The sequence below is a fragment of the Sylvia atricapilla genome, chromosome 10 (assembly GCF_009819655.1).
Source record: "Sylvia atricapilla isolate bSylAtr1 chromosome 10, bSylAtr1.pri, whole genome shotgun sequence".
In the NCBI taxonomy this organism is placed as follows: Eukaryota; Metazoa; Chordata; class Aves; order Passeriformes; family Sylviidae; genus Sylvia; species Sylvia atricapilla.
In genome coordinates, this window is record NC_089149.1 from 19,484,791 (window position 1) to 19,501,100 (window position 16,310).

Sequence of the window (16,310 nt, forward strand, 5' to 3'; positions counted from 1 at the left end):
CTTAGAATCACTTGGGGATGGAATGGACATTTATATCATCAAGCTCGATACCCCAGAAATGCCTTCTACATCTTTTCTGGACAACCTGTTCCATTGTCTCACCCCTCTCAGAGGAAAAGCTTCCTTCCCAATATCTAATCAAAATACACCTGATTTCATTTCTGAGTAAGTAGCCTTTGCCCCATCCCTACCCACCCTAAGCAATTATCCTCCTCTTTCTTAAATGAATGTCACCTGGTAGCCTCCTCTCCTCTCCTCTCCTCTCCTCTCCTCTCCTCTCCTCTCCTCTCCTCTCCTCTCCTCTCCTCTCCTCTCCTCTCCTCTCCTCTCCTCTCCTCTCCTCTCCTCTCCTCTCCTCTCCTCTCCTCTCCTCTCCTCTCCTCTCCTCTCCTCTCCTCTCCTCTCCTCTCCTCTCCTCTCCTCTCCTCTCCTCCCCTCCCCTCTCCTCTCCTCCCCTCTCCTCCCCTCCCCTCCCCTCCCCTCCCCTCCCCTCCCCTCCCCTCCCCTCCCCTCCCCTCCCCTCCCCTCCCCTCCCCTCCCCTCCCCTCCCCTCCCCTCCCCTCCCCTCCCCTCCCCTCCTGTCGTCACAGGGAAAGGGCTCCAGGTGCCTGATGGTCTGTGTGCCTCCTCTGGACTCAGTGCAGCAGGTCCCTGTGTTTCTCTAGGCTGTGGCTCCAACAGCTGGATGCAGTACCCCAGCCTTGGTGTCATGAGAACCAAGCAGAGCAGGACAATCCCCTCCCTTGGCCTGCTGCCACACGGCTCTGGATGCAGCCCGGAATACTATTGGATTTTTGCACGGGGCTGCTAGCAGGCAGTGCAGGTTCCTGTTCAGTATTTCAGCCACCAGAATCTGCAAATCCACCTCCACAGGGGCCGCTCCCAACCCACTCATGGCCCAGCCTGTGTCCATGTTTGGGATTTCCTGGACCTTGGCACTTCACCTTGTTGGGCTTCATGAGGTTTGCACAGACCCACCTCTCCAGGTCCCTCAGGATGGCATCCCTTCTTCTAGAGCATCAAGCCCATCACTCAGCTCAGTGCCATCCACAAACCTGCTGAGGATGCACTCAATCGCTCCCCCCATGTCTCCCAACAAGGTGTTAAATATTCCTGGTCCCATTACCAAACCCTGAGAAACCACACTCGTCCCTGCTTGGACACCACTTGAGTTGGACATCGAGCTCTTGACCACAAGTCCTTGAGTGCTGCCATCCATCCAATTCCATATGCAGCGAGTGGCCAGCCCCCCTGAAATCCACGTCACTCCTGTTGAGAGAGAAAGATGCAAAGAGCAGGCCCAGCAGTGCCTCTCCTCTGGTCAGGCTCTCCACTTCCCCCTGTAGTGGGAAGTGCTCCTCAACACACTCCAGGAGTCCCCAGGACTGCTGGCACTGCCCCGTGCCACTTTGCCAGCAGATGACTGAGTGGTTTAAGTTCCTGTCAGGAGCAGGCCCAAGTGAGTGGGCCATGTCCCAATGTCCAAACGATCCATCTGTGTCCCAGAAGCACGAGGCCAATTGGCTCAGAGGTCTGAGGCCGGAGTGGAGGAAGACTGGAGGGGGTTTGTGTCACAAGGATTGCCTTTCCCACTTTGCCCTCTTCCTGGGGACTGCAGCCATCCATCACGGTGGAATCTAGCCCTGAGAGACACCTTGAGTGAGCCCTCAAGTGCAGTTGGTGCAGGTGCACCAGCCAGCCCTGACACAATTCTCCCCAGGGGAGATTTTGACAGAGAGCAGACGGTGGGTAGACTCTGGCCGTAGGTCAAGGCTGCACAGTCCTGTGGAGAAGAAGAGATGCACCTCTGCAGGGCTGTGGCAAAGCTCAGTGGCAAAGCAGGATGACTGTGGGCTGGAGGGAAGCTCCTCATGGAGAGGAGTGAGGAGCACGAGGGCCTGGCTCCCTGTTACCGCTTATCGTTCCCTGCTGCAGCCTGCGTTTATGCCCAGGAGCCTGGGGAACACAGGCAGATTCCCAGCCAAGAGGAGAAAGCCAAGGACTCAATGAACTGTCTCTCAAAGGACTTCTCTAAGGGAATCTCCACAGCCGTGTGTCCCCTGAAAACTAAACAAGGCCCTCGTGCAGTTTACAAGCAGAGCTCTGGCCCCAGCTTGGGAAATTGGGATCCTCTAGAAAACCAGGAAATCAACACGCAGCAAGGTGATCAAAGGCATGCCTACGTCTGTCCCTGAAAGACAAATTGGCCCATTTGCTCCCACACAAATTGACCCACTCTGCTGAGTGTGTCCAGCCCAAGGCTGGGATCTGGATGTGGGAGTCACTGTGATGTGGAAGAGTTGGGAAAATCCATGAGCTTCAGGCAAACCTGAATCATCCTGATGTGCAAAGGAGTGCACATGGTGGCCTGGACTCAGGCATTCCAGGGATACCAGAGCACCTCTTGCCTCCTCTTGCCTCCAAAACTTCAGCTTTTGTCTGGGGCATTTCCAGACATTTTAGGAACAGTCGCAAAAGGCACTGCCAGTGCACCAGGCAGAACAAAAGGGCTGCAGCACCTGACACGTGTGGGGAGGCCGAGGGCACTGCACTTGTGCAACCTGGTGGAGATGAGCAAGGCGTGGAGGGGGGCCTGGAGCTGCTGTCTCCACCACCCCCTGCAGGTTCTGGAGAGAATGAAGCCAGAATCTCCAGAGAGGTGCACTGTCAAAGGGCAAGAGGCAGCAATCACAAATTGCAAGAAAGGAAATCCCAGGGCTCCCTGGGGGAAGATAAGGGACAGGCCTGGAAGAGCTGCACAAGGGATAGCGACCTCTTTCTTCAGCTGTGTCAGGGCTTAGAAGTCAGCAGGACAAGGCCCAGAGCCTGCAGAGGAGCCAGGGCACTTTGATCTGCCCAGAGCAGTTGATAGGAGCACAAGACCTCCAGAGTTCCATCCACGCCTTCTGGGGTTGGTCTGAGCTACTCTGAGTCACTACAGCCCGTGAGCAGCATCCAAAAGAGCATGCCTTGGGAGACAGCAAATGCAGGAGACTGCAGAGAAGCAGCAGGTGATCCATGCATGGGGAGAGAAGGTGGGGAAATACCCTCCATGGCAGCAGAACATTGAGGATATGGCCTCTGTTATCCCTTGGGCACCTGAGTCTGTGGCACCCAGTCCACTGAAGTCCACACGGGGTGACTCAGGTTGGCCTGGAGCTCAGGGATTTTCCCAGCTCTTGCACATCACGATGACACCCATGTGCTCTGGGAGACTGATCCAGTGTCCCTTTGAAATGTAAAATGCATGGAATGGGAAACCCCATCCCTGACCCAGAAACAAAGAGCCGTGGGCTTTGGGCTCCCTGCCCTCAGCCTTTTCCCCCAAGCCACCATCCAGGTCTCTGGGCCCTGGGATGAGCACGCTGAGCAAAACAGGTCAGTGTGGCTGTGGGTCTGTTTCAGGGAAGGACGCGGCATCTCTTTGATCCCCAAAGCAGGCCGTGGTGCTGCCTGTGCACTGTAAGCAAGTTCCCCATGGCTGTCACTCAGGCCTGCAGGGGACATCTTTGCAGCTGAACATGCACTTTCCTTGCCACTGAGCTTTGCCACCTCCCTGCACAGTTGGGTCTCTTCCCCGCTATGGGGTTGTGCAGGGTTGGCTCTCTGCCTCAACTGCCCACACAGTCTTCTGGATGTCTGTGATGAGCCACGGAAGAAATGGCTCTCAGGGTTAGCCTGAGTGCCTGCACTGAAAGCTCCTGAGAGCTGACCTGAGGTGGCTCTTCACGGCTGAATTTGACTGTAACTGGAGCCACATTCAACATCAATTCATTTCAACTCACCTTCTCCACTGGCCTGGGACCTCCAAGTCAAGTGGTCTTAGGAAGCTGTGACACCTATGAATCATTCCCAGGTTGGGTGCTGTGGAATTGGTGAAAACTGCCTGAGATGAATGAGGCAGGGACCACATCAGCAGCAAGGCCTCACAAATGGCCACTCCCAGGAGTCTGGATGTTTCACGAACAAGGAATGTTTGTGGCCCCACAGGGCTCTGGGACACGGCATAAAAGGCTGCTCTGCTCCAGGCTCTGCATCCTGGTCTCCGGCCTCCCTCTCCTCAAGGAACGAGGTAAGCCTGAGCCCGCTCCATCCCTCCCTGTGGGCTGAACTGCTGGCATGGAGGCTGCCCAGGCTGATCCTTGGGCTGCCTCCGCTTGGCCCTGACACAGAACTGCTGAAGGGCCGTCAGCCTTTCCACGCTGGTGGCTGGGGACAGCTGGCAAGAGGGGGCTTTGTTCCAGCAGGAGGGGATCCGTGGGGCTCAGCCTCAGGGGGATGAGTGCCCAGCAAGGGTTTGCCCCTGCCGTGGGGGAACAGAATGTCCCAGTGCATGCCCGGACATCTCTAAGTCAGCCGTGTCTGCTGTGCAGATGGGCTGTGAGCAGCCTTTCCACAGGGGCCTTAAAGCCACTGTGCTGCCTCCTGTTCCTGCAGTGGGGCGGCTTCCCGTGCCATTCCACTGGCAGGGCTCCAGGAGGGTGGTGGGAGCTGTGGGCACCGAGTGTGTTTTGAAGAGCAAATGTGTCCCTGGAGAGAGCTGGGGGCCAGAGAGACTGACAGAGTGATGCTGAGGCAGGTTGTTGGTGCGTGCTGTGTGTTGCAGCTTTGCCTCCTGCTCCGAGAGATGTCTTGCTGCAGACCCTGTCCCCCACGGCCCTGCGGCCCCTGTGGCCCAACGCCCCTTGCCAGCAGCTGCAGTGAGCCCTGCCTGGCCCGCTGCGCTGACTCCACGGTGTACATCGAGCCTTCGCCGGTGGTGGTGACCCTGCCGGGCCCCATCCTCACCTCCTTCCCTCAGAGCACAGCCGTGGGATCCTCTCTGTCAGCTGCTGTGGGCAGCTCCCTCAGCACCTCGGGGGTTCCCATCTCTTCTGGGGGCTCCCTTGGCCTGGGGGGGTCGGGCCTGTGTCTGCCTCTCTCCCGCTGCGGTCAGATCTGCTGAGGCCGGCGCACCGTCCCCTTTGACCCTGCCTAAGGGGCCCGTCTCTTTCCCTCCCTGACCCCTGCACACGTGTTCCTTGCTCTCTCTTCTGTGACGCTGCTCTTGCTCCTTCCCATTAAAGCCTTTGTGCAGCAATGTTTGTGAGCTGTGGTCCTTCGTTCTCCTCGTCCATCAGCTGCCCCCTGCTCTGGCAGGGTGAGCACTGGCTGCTCCTCTGAGCTTACCCGCAGCTCCACCAAGAACTCTCAGCAATTACACCAGAGCACCAAAGCCCCAGTCTCTGAGCTTGAGTCTGGAACCTGGAGATCACGGCCCTGCAGAGCCCTGTACCATTTTGTTCCTTATTGAAGTTAATAGGGATATTTTGAATAATTTCACGATCTTGTCAAAGGTTCTTTACAAAGGCATAGCAAAATCAATCTTCTCTCTTCTCTTGCTGATGTTGGGATTTGCCAGTGGGATGGGGACAGGATTGTGAGCTGGAAAGGAGAAAAGCACTTCTTCTTTTCATGGCTGGAGACATAGGCAGTGTGGCTTCAACAAAATTTGATGGCAAAATTCAAAAATTAAAAGGATGCCAAAGGGTTTAGCAGCACTTGATCCACACTCACAGCCAGAACTTAATTACAAATTCATAGTAACAACGTTCATACCATTATCAATTCCATCACTCTCCGTCTCTGTCTCACACACACACTTTCTGTATTTAGGTGTGTAAATGTACCTACTGAAAATGCCCCTGGAGTTCAGTGAAATACATCAGGTCCCTTTGCATTTCTCAACCAAGTGTGGGCTCTGCTTCAAGGCGTGTGGGGGGAATGTGTGTGTAGATCAAACCAGGCCTCATCACCACTGATGGTCTTTTGAGTAGCCCAGCTTCACACTTCTCAATATGCAAGAGATGTTTCACCCAGAAAGAGATGCTGGCAGAGGCTGCTGTGGTCCAGGAGGCCTCCAGGAGCCTCCCTCAGGACACAGCTGTTTATGGGCTCACAAGAGGATTTGCTTTTGTCATCACAGATGGAACCTTCTGTTCCATCTGTGTCATAATCCCTGGTGGTAACTCCTGGAAACAATTCCCAAGACACTCGGACAGTGTTTCCAAAAGTGCAGCTACAGTGGTGGTCTTCCATTTGGGCTACCATTCCTGGAGACAGTGTTCCAAGGCTGTCCTGGGATGACTGGTTATCCTTTGCTCCCCACCGTGGCTCAGGCTGCTCAGGGGAGGCTGATGCTGCTCTTATGGTCAGGGCTGTTCCCAGCTGTGTCATGCAACAGCCCCTGCTGTGCTGAGGGGCCTTTCAGTGCCCAGCTGGTTTGCTTGAGGGGATGCTTCCTCTTGCAGCTGCTTCTGTCAAGGCTTGTCAGAGGGAGGAGCAGATGAGAGGGTGAATGAGCACAGCCACAGGGCAGGGTGTCCCAGATGCCTGGCTCAGGCCAAGGAGCACAGAGCTGCAGCAGGAGCCTCTGGGGCTGTGCCCCTCAGGCCTCTGGAACGTGGCCCCAGGGGCCCATCTGCCTCCTCCAGGGTCCCAGCTACAAATGTGGGGTGGAGCTGTGCTGGTGAAATCCTCCCCCTCACCTTTTTCTGGTTGCACTGAGATCTGAGAAATGCCGGTTGGGCCTTAGGCTTGGAAAGAGCACCTGGTCTCAGCTCTTCCTGAGCTCACCAGAAACACTGTCTCTTCCCAAGAACTGCTGTCTAACAGGCTCCTGTTTTCCTTATGATCAGTCTTGGAAAATAGTTCTGTTGCCTGAACGCCGTAACATTCCTGTTCTCACACTTCCAGAGAAAGTGCCAACACAAACTGTGGCCAGGGTGAAACGTGGTTACGACTGAAGGCCACTCTCCTGCAACCCTATAGACAGTGGTCCAAAAGGAGACCATTTGAGCTCTCCTGCACCGCAGCAGGCTGTGGCCAGCCATGTCCCTCTGAGTGGGATGACTCTCAGAGCCAGTGAACCCTCAGGGTCGCTGTACTCGGAGGATTGCTGAACAACGAGTCCCAGGCTGACACCCTCACTCCTTGAGTCCTGGAGTTTTGCCCATCAGGAGATGCCAAGGCATCCAAAGTGAGTGTTTCACTGACCACTGAGGGGAAGTTTTCTCAGGTACTCTGCTTGCACTGCCTCCTCAGGCCTGCATGCATGCACGTGTGCATATACTTTAGCAAATGTGGGAGAAATACTGCTTTCTTAGATGTTTAAATACCTGGGCTATCTAAGTAAATTAGGCCTGTAAGTAAGGTTAAATTACAGTTACAGACTCACCTAAATGCTGCTAAGTGATGTTCTTCTTCTGAGTTGCTAAGTATAACTTTGAAGTTATAGTTAGATTAAATGCAATTAAGAGCTTTTCCTCTGTCAAATTTTAAGGCTAAAATATTAATGAAGTGTATAGCTAAGGTATAAGTGAAGTTAAAATACTGTTAAGTTTGAGTGCTGTCAAGCTTTTAGGCCGTGTTTCCACATACGCTTGCCCTCACTGTCTTTGATCACACACACACACTCACATCCCAGCCCCTTGATAGTTCTCGGTTAATTTGATTGCTTGGATTTTGTTTGGTTTTGTTGTTGGTTGTTTTTCCTTGTTGTGCCTCAACTGTCCTGTAAGTAGTAAAATGCATCCGGCCAAGGAAGTTTGTTGTGTTTTCCTCGAATAGTAAATCTGGCTTTTGCTGATGCCCTTGCCAGTGATTCCTGGAGCAATCTCCAAGAGTGGTTTGTAACAGGAGGCTCGGGCTGGAGTGCCCGGGCGTCGGTGTGGTGGCCCAGGGTTTGTGATGAGCAGGGCAGGAAGGGCTGAAGCAGGTAGTTGTGGCCGAGTGGTGAAGGCGATGGACTAGAAATCCATTGGGGTTTCCCCGCGCAGGTTCGAATCCTGCCAACTACGGGGCACACGCCCCTTTTGGGCTCTGGCTGCAAGGGAGGAGCTGCTGCCGCCTTGCCTGGCTCCTGAGGGCCCTTCTTCAGGGCAAGCAGAAGCCTGATGAGGGGCACAGGTAAGGGCAGGCGACAGAAGCCCATTGCTGCTGCCAGCTCCGTGCCCTGCAGCCAAGACACTCGCTCTGGGGGAAGCCCTGCAAGGGAAAAGAAGCTCAGAGACCTTGTCAGCATCAATGAGGAAGGAAAGGGAAAATGCAGAGCAGCACCTGGAGCTGCTGAGCATTTCATCACCCTGCACTAGCACCCGGGGCGGGGCGGGGGGGGGGGGGGGGAAAGGCAAGGAGCTGCAGCTTGACAACCTGCTTGGCACAGAGTGCCTAGAGCTCTCAGCTTTTACTGCCCAGTGACCATGAGCAGCACTGAGCTGAGACAGCAGAATCTGCACGGCTAAAAGAGGAGAATTCCTGCTGTTGGCAATTCCAAGCAAAGACAAGCCGTGTCCCTCCTTGGGCAGCAAAGAACTGAACAGTCGGGCAGGTGCGGTCGTGCAGCGTGCTGGGAGCGGAGCTGGATTTGTGGGCAGGGCTGCAGGCGTCAGGATGTGGCTGGATTTCAGGTGCCCTCATGTGTAGGAAGGCCCAAGGCTGCAGGCTGCCTCCGGGGATGCCTTGGGCACGTGCAGCGGCGGCGGCGTGGGTGGTCACAGGGCAAGTGTCTGTGCAGGGCTTTGTTTGGGAGGTGTGGGAGACGGGCAAGGGCAGGCCCTGGAGGTGTGGAGCGGCCGGCCAAGGAAGATGAATTATTCCGGGAGTGTATTTGCTGGGGCAGAGAGGCAGGGAGGCAGGGAGGGCCAGCATTGGCCGGCAGCACGAGGCCGCAGTGAGGGCAGTGGCAGGCAGGCCTCAGGAGGAGCAGAGTGGCGCAGCGGGAGCGTGCTGGGCCCATAACCCAGAGGTCGATGGATCGAAACCATCCTCTGCTAAGGCACTTTTTTCACCGCCGCGGCACCGCTGCTGGGGCACCTGACACGGGACTTGTGTTCTAGACCTGCAGTGGCTCCCTTATGAGCACCCAGCGCTGTGAGTTTCCAAGGCCACGTGTCAGAGCCAGAGGAGCGCAGGCACATGGCAGGAGCTGGAGCTGGAGCTGGGGAGTGTGCCGGGGGCTGGAAGGAGGGGGCAGCCAGGGTGAGAGGTGCAGGAGCACAGCTGTCAGGTGGCAGTGCGGGAGGCGGTGCCCGTGGGCACTGGAGGAGCAGGAGGCAGCACAGGCTGTGGCTGGCAGGAGCAGGGAGCAGCAGAGCTGCGGGAGCCCTGCAGGGCAGTGCTTGGCAGAGCTGCTTTCCAAGCAGCTGAGCAGGGCTCGGTCATTCCTGGCCAAGGCAGACCAGGCTTTTCTTCAGCCTGGCTCCACATGGCCTGGCCTCTCCTGGTCCCGAGCAGCAGAGTTTCATTCATCCCTCAGCACACTCTTCTCCCACAGATGATCGGCTGAGCCACTGCTCCTGCTCCCACAGCCGTGCCTCCTGCCCAGGACTCTGGGCACCTCCCAGCCCAGAAGGCACAGACTGGCTTTGAGCCTGGTGGGCCCTGGCACAAGCAGACTGCAGGAGCTGGTGTGTCACCTGTCCTTTCTCCTTGCCTCTGCCGCCCCTTTCCTGCGGTGCCCAAAGGGTCTTTCTTCAGCTCTTGTAGAGATGGGTCAATGTTTCCCTCTCCTTAGTCCTGATGGAGCTGGAGGAGCTTGGGCTGGAGAAGACAAGGCACGGGGGCCTCTGCTGTGTGATGGTGACTTCCCAAGGCCTGCCGTGAGTCAGAAAGAGCTTGTTACCGTCTGGGAAAGACAAGATTCTGGGAATTTGGAGCGTGGCACTTGTAAGAGAGGCCATGGCAGGCTTGCAGAAGGAGCTGTGTGGCTGCCTGAAGGGAGGTGTGCTTAGAGAGTGCCTGGGGGCCGTGCAGGAATGCTGCACTTGGTGATAGGTGTCCGAGGCGATGGAGAGACAGGCAGCCTCAGCTGGGGGCATAAGGCTGAGCGAGGCTTGGCTGAGTGAGGGGCCAGAGGTGACATGAGTAGAAGGTCCCATGGTGTAATGGTGAGCACTCTGGACTCTGAATCCAGTGATCTGAGTTCAAATCTCAGTGGGACCTCAGCCTTTTTGTCCCCTCAGGCCTTCCCTCAGCATGCTCACACCCTCACAGCTCTGCTCTGCTGCTGGGTCACTTGTGGACTGTTCTCTGATGAATCACACACAGCTGAGCTGGAGACCACCCACTCCAAATGGGGCAGGCACAGGAGGCTGCTCAGGGGCTCTTGGCTCCTGTGTCAGATGCAAAAACGGACACTGGGAACACGCTCTGGGCAGCTCTTTCCAGGTTGGGCCCTTCCCACAGTGACAGCAGGTTACTCTGTGTGGCATTACTTGTGTGCCCTGTCCACTGCTCCTTCCTTGCCCTTTCATCTGCGGCTTCTTTTCCTCTCTTCCCTGCCAATTCCTTTCCATTGCTCTGCAATCAGTCCAAGGACATCTACCAACACTGGGCAGCTCCCCACCGTTGGGGTTCCATTTGTTGCCATGAGAGGGGGAAGGATCTTCCCTGCAGAGCAGGTGGCAGCTGATGGACGAGGAGAACGAAGGACCACAGCTCACAAACATTGCTGCATAAAGGCTTTAATGGGAAGGAGCAAGAGCAGCGTCACAGAAGAGAGAGCAAGGAACACGTGTGCAGGGGTCAGGGAGGGAAAGAGACGGGCCCCTTAGGCAGGGACAAAGGGGACGGTGCGCCGGCCTCAGCAGATCTGACCGCAGCGGGAGAGAGGCAGACACAGGCCTGACCCCCCCAGGCCAAGGGAGCCCCCAGAAGAGATGGGAACCCCCGAGGTGCTGAGGGAGCTGCCCACAGCAGCTGACAGAGAGGATCCCACGGCTGTGCTCTGAGGGAAGGAGGTGAGGATGGGGCCCGGCAGGGTCACCACCACCGGCGAAGGCTCGATGTACACCGTGGAGTCAGCGCAGCGGGCCAGGCAGGGCTCACTGCAGCTGCTGGCAAGGGGCGTTGGGCCACAGGGGCCGCAGGGCCGTGGGGGACAGGGTCTGCAGCAAGACATCTCTCGGAGCAGGAGGCAAAGCTGCAACACACAGCACGCACCAACAACCTGCCTCAGCATCACTCTGTCAGTCTCTCTGGCCCCCAGCTCTCTCCAGGGACACATTTGCTCTTCAAAACACACTCGGTGCCTACAGCTCCCACCACCCTCCTGGAGCCCTGCCAGTGGAATGGCACGGGAAGCCGCCCCACTGCAGGAACAGGAGGCAGCACAGTGGCTTTAAGGCCCCTGTGGAAAGGCTGCTCACAGCCCATCTGCACAGCAGACACGGCTGACTTAGAGATGTCCGGGCATGCACTGGGACATTCTGTTCCCCCACGGCAGGGGCAAACCCTGCTGGGCACTCATCCCCCTGAGGCTGAGCCCCACGGATCCCCTCCTGCTGGAACAAAGCCCCCTCTTGCCAGCTGTCCCCAGTCACCAGCGTGGAGAGGCTGACGGCCCTTCAGCAGTTCTGTGTCAGGGCCAAGCGGAGGCAGCCCAAGGATCAGCCTGGGCAGCCTCCATGCCAGCAGTTCAGCCCACAGGGAGGGATGGAGCGGGCTCAGGCTTACCTCGTTCCTTGAGGAGAGGGAGGCCGGAGACCAGGATGCAGAGCCTGGAGCAGAGCAGCCTTTTATGCCGTGTCCCAGAGCCCTGTGGGGCCACAAACATTCCTTCTTTGTGAAACATCCAGACTCCTGGGAGTGGCCATTTGTGAGGCCTTGCTGCTGATGTGGTCCCTGCCTCTTTCATCTCAAATGTTATTCTCCCACTTGGTACAACTCAGAGTCGTGCCATCAGTCTTAGAATCACTTGGGGATGGAATGGACATTTATATCATCAAGCTCGATACCCCAGAAATGCCTTCTACATCTTTTCTGGACAACCTGTTCCAGTGTCTCACCCCTCTCAGAGGAAAAGCTTCCTTCCCAATATCTAATCAAAATACACCTGATTTCATTTCTGAGTAAGTAGCCTTTGCCCCATCCCTACCCACCCTAAGCAATTATCCTCCTCTTTCTTAAATGAATGTCACCTGGTAGCCTCCTCTCCTCTCCTCTCCTCTCCTCCCCTCCCCTCCCCTCCCCTCCCCTCCCCTCCCCTCCTGTCGTCACAGGGAAAGGGCTCCAGGTGCCTGATGGTCTGTGTGGCTCCTCTGGACTCAGTGCAGCAGGTCCCTGTGTTTCTCTAGGCTGTGGCTCCAACAGCTGGATGCAGTACCCCAGCCTTGGTGTCATGAGAACCAAGCAGAGCAGGACAATCCCCTCCCTTGGCCTGCTGCCACACGGCTCTGGATGCAGCCCGGAATACTATTGGATTTTTGCACGGGGCTGCTAGCAGGCAGTGCAGGTTCCTGTTCAGTATTTCAGCCACCAGAATCTGCAAATCCACCTCCACAGGGCCGCTCCCAACCCACTCATGGCCCAGCCTGTGTCCATGTTTGGGATTTCCTGGACCTTGGCACTTCACCTTGTTGGGCTTCATGAGGTTTGCACAGACCCACCTCTCCAGGTCCCTCAGGATGGCATCCCTTCTTCTAGAGCATCAAGCCCATCACTCAGCTCAGTGCCATCCACAAACCTGCTGAGGATGCACTCAATCGCTCCCCCCATGTCTCCCAACAAGGTGTTAAATATTCCTGGTCCCATTACCAAACCCTGAGAAACCACACTCGTCCCTGCTTGGACACCACTTGAGTTGGACATCGAGCTCTTGACCACAAGTCCTTGAGTGCTGCCATCCATCCAATTCCATATGCAGCGAGTGGCCAGCCCCCCTGAAATCCACGTCACTCCTGTTGAGAGAGAAAGATGCAAAGAGCAGGCCCAGCAGTGCCTCTCCTCTGGTCAGGCTCTCCACTTCCCCCTGTAGTGGGAAGTGCTCCTCAACACACTCCAGGAGTCCCCAGGACTGCTGGCACTGCCCCGTGCCACTTTGCCAGCAGATGACTGAGTGGTTTAAGTTCCTGTCAGGAGCAGGCCCAAGTGAGTGGGCCATGTCCCAATGTCCAAACGATCCATCTGTGTCCCAGAAGCACGAGGCCAATTGGCTCAGAGGTCTGAGGCCGGAGTGGAGGAAGACTGGAGGGGGTTTGTGTCACAAGGATTGCCTTTCCCACTTTGCCCTCTTCCTGGGGACTGCAGCCATCCATCACGGTGGAATCTAGCCCTGAGAGACACCTTGAGTGAGCCCTCAAGTGCAGTTGGTGCAGGTGCACCAGCCAGCCCTGACACAATTCTCCCCAGGGGAGATTTTGACAGAGAGCAGACGGTGGGTAAACTCTGGCCGTAGGTCAAGGCTGCACAGTCCTGTGGAGAAGAAGAGATGCACCTCTGCAGGGCTGTGGCAAAGCTCAGTGGCAAAGCAGGATGACTGTGGGCTGGAGGGAAGCTCCTCATGGAGAGGAGTGAGGAGCACGAGGGCCTGGCTCCCTGTTACCGCTTATCGTTCCCTGCTGCAGCCTGCGTTTATGCCCAGGAGCCTGGGGAACACAGGCAGATTCCCAGCCAAGAGGAGAAAGCCAAGGACTCAATGAACTGTCTCTCAAAGGACTTCTCTAAGGGAATCTCCACAGCCGTGTGTCCCCTGAAAACTAAACAAGGCCCTCGTGCAGTTTACAAGCAGAGCTCTGGCCCCAGCTTGGGAAATTGGGATCCTCTAGAAAACCAGGAAATCAACACGCAGCAAGGTGATCAAAGGCATGCCTACGTCTGTCCCTGAAAGACAAATTGGCCCATTTGCTCCCACACAAATTGACCCACTCTGCTGAGTGTGTCCAGCCCAAGGCTGGGATCTGGATGTGGGAGTCACTGTGATGTGGAAGAGTTGGGAAAATCCATGAGCTTCAGGCAAACCTGAATCATCCTGATGTGCAAAGGAGTGCACATGGTGGCCTGGACTCAGGCATTCCAGGGATACCAGAGCACCTCTTGCCTCCTCTTGCCTCCAAAACTTCAGCTTTGTCTGGGGCATTTCCAGACATTTTAGGAACAGTCGCAAAAGGCACTGCCAGTGCACCAGGCAGAACAAAAGGGCTGCAGCACCTGACACGTGTGGGGAGGCCGAGGGCACTGCACTTGTGCAACCTGGTGGAGATGAGCAAGGCGTGGAGGGGGGCCTGGAGCTGCTGTCTCCACCACCCCCTGCAGGTTCTGGAGAGAATGAAGCCAGAATCTCCAGAGAGGTGCACTGTCAAAGGGCAAGAGGCAGCAATCACAAATTGCAAGAAAGGAAATCCCAGGGCTCCCTGGGGGAAGATAAGGGACAGGCCTGGAAGAGCTGCACAAGGGATAGCGACCTCTTTCTTCAGCTGTGTCAGGGCTTAGAAGTCAGCAGGACAAGGCCCAGAGCCTGCAGAGGAGCCAGGGCACTTTGATCTGCCCAGAGCAGTTGATAGGAGCACAAGACCTCCAGAGTTCCATCCACGCCTTCTGGGGTTGGTCTGGGCTACTCTGAGTCACTACAGCCCGTGAGCAGCATCCAAAAGAGCATGCCTTGGGAGACAGCAAATGCAGGAGACTTGCAGAGAAAGCAGCAGGTGATCCATGCATGGGGAGAGAAGGTGGGGAAATACCCTCCATGGCAGCAGAACATTGAGGATATGGCCTCTGTTATCCCTTGGGCACCTGAGTCTGTGGCACCCAGTCCACTGAAGTCCACACGGGGTGACTCAGGTTGGCCTGGAGCTCAGGGATTTTCCCAGCTCTTGCACATCACGATGACACCCATGTGCTCTGGGAGACTGATCCAGTGTCCCTTTGAAATGTAAAATGCATGGAATGGGAAACCCCATCCCTGACCCAGAAACAAAGAGCCGTGGGCTTTGGGCTCCCTGCCCTCAGCCTTTTCCCCCAAGCCACCATCCAGGTCTCTGGGCCCTGGGATGAGCACGCTGAGCAAAACAGGTCAGTGTGGCTGTGGGTCTGTTTCAGGGAAGGACGCGGCATCTCTTTGATCCCCAAAGCAGGCCGTGGTGCTGCCTGTGGCACTGTAAGCAAGTTCCCCATAGGCTGTCACTCAGGCCTGCAGGGGACATCTTTGCAGCTGAACATGCACTTTCCTTGCCACTGAGCTTTGCCACCTCCCTGCACAGTTGGGTCTCTTCCCCACTATGGGGTTGTGCAGGGTTGGCTCTCTGCCTCAACTGCCCACACAGTCTTCTGGATGTCTGTGATGAGCCACGGAAGAAATGGCTCTCAGGGTTAGCCTGAGTGCCTGCACTGAAAGCTCCTGAGAGTTGACCTGAGGTGTCTCTTCACGGCTGAATTTGACTGTAACTGGAGCCACATTCAACATCAATTCATTTCAACTCACCTTCTCCACTGGCCTGGGACCTCCAAGTCAAGTGGTCTTAGGAAGCTGTGACACATATGAATCATTCCCAGGTTGGGTGCTGTGGAATTGGTGAAAACTGCCTGAGATGAAAGAGGCAGGGACCTCATCAGCAGCAAGGCCTCACAAATGGCCACTCCCAGGAGTCTGGATGTTTCACGAACAAGGAATGTTTGTGGCCCCACAGGGCTCTGGGACACGGCATAAAAGGCTGCTCTGCTCCAGGCTCTGCATCCTGGTCTCCGGCCTCCCTCTCCTCAAGGAACGAGGTAAGCCTGAGCCCGCTCCATCCCTCCCTGTGGGCTGAACTGCTGGCATGGAGGCTGCCCAGGCTGACCCTTGGGCTGCCTCCGCTTGGCCCTGACACAGAACTGCTGAAGGGCCGTCAGCCTCTCCACGCTGGTGACTGGGGACAGCTGGCAAGAGGGGGCTTTGTTCCAGCAGGAGGGGATCCGTGGGGCTCAGCCTCAGGGGGATGAGTGCCCAGCAGGGTTTGCCCCTGCCGTGGGGGAGCAGAATGTCCCAGTGCATGCCCGGACATCTCTAAGGCAGCCGTGTCTGCTGTGCAGATGGGCTGTGAGCAGCCTTTCCACAGGGGCCTTAAAGCCACTGTGCTGCCTCCTGTTCCTGCAGTGGGGCGGCTTCCCGTGCCATTCCACTGGCAGGGCTCCAGGAGGGTGGTGGGAGCTGTGGGCACCGAGTGTGTTTTGAAGAGCAAATGTGTCCCTGGAGAGAGCTGGGGGCCAGAGAGACTGACAGAGTGATGCTGAGGCAGGTTGTTGGTGCGTGCTGTGTGTTGCAGCTTTGCCTCCTGCTCCGAGAGATGTCTTGCTGCAGACCCTGTCCCCCACGGCCCTGCGGCCCCTGTGGCCCAACGCCCCTTGCCAGCAGCTGCAGTGAGCCCTGCCTGGCCCGCTGCGCTGACTCCACGGTGTACATCGAGCCTTCGCCGGTGGTGGTGACCCTGCCGGGCCCCATCCTCACCTCCTTCCCTCAGAGCACAGCCGTGGGATCCTCTCTGTCAGCTGCTGTGGGCAGCTCCCTCAGCACCTCGGGG

At 56.7% G+C, this 16,310-nt stretch overlaps 3 non-coding genes across 3 annotated transcripts; all 3 read left to right on the forward strand.

Moving 5' to 3' along the window:
• Positions 1-7,756: 7,756 nt before the first annotated feature.
• TRNAS-AGA (transfer RNA serine (anticodon AGA)) lies at positions 7,757-7,838 on the forward strand. The gene has a single exon. It is a non-coding gene; the product is annotated as a tRNA-Ser (tRNA).
• Positions 7,839-8,741: 903 nt separating this feature from the next.
• On the forward strand, positions 8,742-8,813 carry TRNAM-CAU (transfer RNA methionine (anticodon CAU)). The gene has a single exon. It is a non-coding gene; the product is annotated as a tRNA-Met (tRNA).
• A 1,096-nt stretch (positions 8,814-9,909) lies between these two features.
• Positions 9,910-9,981, forward strand: TRNAQ-CUG (transfer RNA glutamine (anticodon CUG)). The gene has a single exon. It is a non-coding gene; the product is annotated as a tRNA-Gln (tRNA).
• Positions 9,982-16,310: the final 6,329 nt, after the last annotated feature.